Below are 4013 nucleotides of genomic sequence, written 5' to 3'. Positions count from 1 at the left end.
AATTGGGTGTATCTTTCTCTTTCTCCCTTGCCTTTCGCTTCCCTTCTTTCCTCAGCTATTTGTAAAGCTTCCTCAAACAACCATTTTGCTTTCTTGCATTTCTTTTTCTTTGGGATGGCTTTAGTTGCTACCTCTTGTACAATGTTGCAAACCTCCGTCCATGGTTCTTCAGGCACTCTGTCCATCAGATCTAATTCCTTAAATCTATTTGTCAACACTACTGTATATTCATCAGGGATATGATTTATGTCATACCTGAGTGGCCTAGTGCTTTTCCCTACTTTCTTCAATGTAAGCCTAAATTTTGCAACAAGAAGCTCATGATCTGAGCCACAGTCAGCTCCTGGTCTAGTTTTTACTGACTGTATAGAGTTTCTCCATCTTTGGCTGCAGAGCACATAGTCAATCTGATTTCTGTGTTGACCGTTTGGTGATGTCCACGTGTACAGTCGTCTCTTGGGTTGTTGGAAAAGAGTGTTTGCAATGACCATCATATTCTCTTGACAAAATTCTACCATCCTGTGCCCTGCTTCATTTTATACTCCAAGGCCAAACTTGCCAGTTCTTCCAGTTATCTTTTGGCTTCCTACTTTAGCATTCCAATCCCCCATGATGAAAAGGACATGCTTTTTTGGTGTTAATTAAGAAGGTGTTGTAGGCCTTCATAGAACTGGTCAACTTCAACCTCTTCAGCTCCAGTGGTTGGGGCATAGACTTGAACTATTGCGATATTGAATGGTTTTCCTTGGATTTGAACTGAGATCATTCTGTCATTTTGGAGATTGTATCCCAGTACTGCTTTTCCTACTCTTTGATTGACTATGAAGGCTACTCCATTTCTTCTGTTGGATTCTTGCCCAAAGTAGTATACCTGATGGTCATCTGAATTAAATTCACCCATTCCTGTCCATTTTAGTTCACTGATTCCTAAGATGTCAATGTTCAGTCTTGTCATCTCTTGTTTGACCATATACAGCTTGCCTTGATTCATGGATCTCACATTCCAGGTTCCTATGCAGTACAGATCTTGGAAGCATCGGACTTTCCTTTCACCACTAGACACATCAGCAACTAAGTGTCCTTTCGGCTTTGACCCAGTCACTTCGTTCTATCTGGCGCTACTAGTATTAGCCCTCTGCTCTTCCCCAGTAGCATATTGGACACCTTCCGACCTGAGGGGCTCATCTTCCAGTGTCATATCTTTTTGCCTTTTGGTACTGTCCATGGGGTTTTCATGGCAAAGATACTGGAGTGTGTTGCCATTTCCTTCTCCAGTGGATCAGCTTTTGTTAGAACTCTCTGCTATGACCTGTCCGTCTTGGGTGGCCCTGCACGGCATAGCTCATAGCTTCATTGAGCTATGCAAGTCCCTTCACCATGAAGGAGTGAAGGAGTGAGTGTCTTTTAACTGTTGTGTGAGGCAGAAATTCCAGGTTCAGTTTGCTGCATCTGTGGAAAAACTGCTTCATAGAATCATTAAGTAAACAAAATATTAAAAAAAGAAAATAAAAAATAGAAAATAGCAACACAATGGTGTTGAACTCATTCACAGTGTTTGGTCCTTCTGTCTAGTAGCTGTAAAGTCAATGCACATTGTGAAAAGCATACTAGTGTTCAGGGCTGAATAAAGACCTGCTTGGAGCAGGGGGAAAGCTGTCTCCCTGTGCACTCTGTGTCATTTTAACTGGGAAGTGGTTTCTGTACCACTTTCACCTCATGCTAGTTAAGAAAGTGCAGGGCAGGTCTTCTGAGGGAACTCTGCTGCCACTATGTTCCCCTTCCTCTTCATTTCTATACAGTCCCATAGCTGAAGCTCTCTGAGTGGTTTACAGCAATAAAACAAACAATAAAATACAATACCAGTAACGCTAAAGAATTTTAAATTAATCTAAAATAGTTTAAAATACAATAAAAAGACCCAATGAGAAGAAGAATTACCAGGATAACCCCCTTAAGCTCCTGAATCACCAAGGAGATCTTTAAATGCTTCTGCACAGAGAGCTGTCTTGAACTGGCAGTGAAAAGATGGCAAATTTGGTTCCAGGTGGGCCACAGCAGGGAGTTTGTTCAAAGATGGGAGGATACCACAAGTAAGAGAATTTAATTTTAACAAATGCAAAACATTTTGCTACATATTCGACACACACATGTACAAAAATGGTATTTAAGAATTATATCACTCTGATTTGCTAAATGCACATTGTCAGATTCATAACTTGTACTTGCCCCTACCTTCCACCTTAGAAAACCACCTCTATTTCACTTGCGGTAGGGCCAACCCTGATAGGTTGGCAATTCTGTCCCATTTATTTGGAAAGAAGTCATTTGAAGCACTTATATCTCATTAGACATCTTCAATGTCACTGCTCTTGCTGGTAAGTTGTAAAATGTATGATTGCAAACTATGCTGAGTGCATTTGCCCATGGACAGTATGTAAAATTGATATGTAAATACAAGGGAACATGAATCATGTATTTTCAATTGTACAAAGGAGACCTGGTAGGTCTGCTGTGGAGATCCTTAAGTACCTTCGGCTTCAGTGAATGGGGCAGCATAGAAGTCTCCTAAATAAATAAATACCTCAATAAACCATATAATCCAGATGTATAGATCAAATACCAGCAACATTTTAAAATATGATTAATTTGATTATTCAATCAAACTTTCTATTATCAGTTCAGAAGACATAATTAGAACTTGAAGCAGCTATTTTTTCCCCACTACTTATCTCATTCAGACATTTATAGTCATCTTTGATAGGGCTTTTACCTTTTTAAATGACAGGTGGACTTGAAGACTTTCAGTGTATAGCTCTGATTACAGCAAGATGGCTAGATAAGGTAAAGTGAAATAAGTTATAGAGTTGTTCCCCCACATGTGTGTGTGTGTGTGTGTGTGTGTGTGTGTGTGTGTATCTTTTCTCTTTCTCTTTTATGTTCTTTTTACTTTATTTACTTTTTTGCCAAGGGAATAATATTCTACCTACTGCAATTTAGACATTTTTTTCATATTCTGAAAGGACTCTGAAACTATCAAACTCTTGATGATTAATGAGGTTTTACTTTCTCATCGAATCTAAAGCAAACTGATGTTTTTTGTTTAAAAACTGAGAACTGTGGATGGTGAAAACTGAGCTTGGCATGAGAATAAGAGCTGAGGGTATTTCTGTGTTTACTTTGTGCTTCTAAATTGTGAGGAAGGATAATTGTGCTTCTTGGCTGCAATTCAGATTATTAAGGGATTTCTGCTTATGTACTTTGAAAGGACTTTGAAACTAATTTCTTGATGTTTTGTTTGAACTTTAATAAGAATCTAATAGTTGTAAAACTGTCTGATTTAAGAAATTAAGAATTATGGACATCAGATAACTGTCCTTGATGTGATTGAAGGTCTGCTGTGAAGGGAGAGACATTGTCATTTTCAGAGGGGATGGCTGGATGTCTGAGCCAGGGATATATTTGCTGTTCCATATGCTGCTTTTGATCTGATCTATATATAGCTTGTTTAAAGGACAACTGTGCCTCCCAGATAGCTTTGATTGAAGTATGAATTTTGCGAGGTTGTGATTTTTCTGATTTTTCTCCCTCATTACACCATCCTGAAGGAGCAGAGAACAAAGGCGTGACATAGAAATAAAACGAGTTGGAGACCTTCAACACCATCTGGAAAAAATGGAAGTCAGAAACTTGCACTTTGGAAGCAATTTTTAAAAAATTAATCTAAACTTATATTTTGATAGAGATAGAAGGTGAGTGAAAATTATCGCATTTACAGAAGTCTAATTGATTTTATCTATCTCTGTTTCTTGCTGCTGCTGCTGCTGCTCCTCCTCCTCCTCTCTTTTAAAACTCTCATCTTTCATCCTCCTCTAACTTGTCTGCTTTAAGGTGTTGTGTTAAAATTGTGAGTGTATTGACAGTTACGAAGAAATGTGAAAGTTAAATGTGTGGAGGAGAATGAAAGAAGAGAAGAGAAGAATTAAATTAGGGATGAGAATCTGAATCAGATGCTG

This window comes from Varanus komodoensis, unplaced genomic scaffold (genome assembly GCF_004798865.1).
Source record: "Varanus komodoensis strain SLA01 unplaced genomic scaffold, ASM479886v1 scaffold65, whole genome shotgun sequence".
NCBI lineage: Eukaryota > Metazoa > Chordata > Lepidosauria > Squamata > Varanidae > Varanus > Varanus komodoensis.
Note: the sequence above shows the minus strand (reverse complement) of the source record.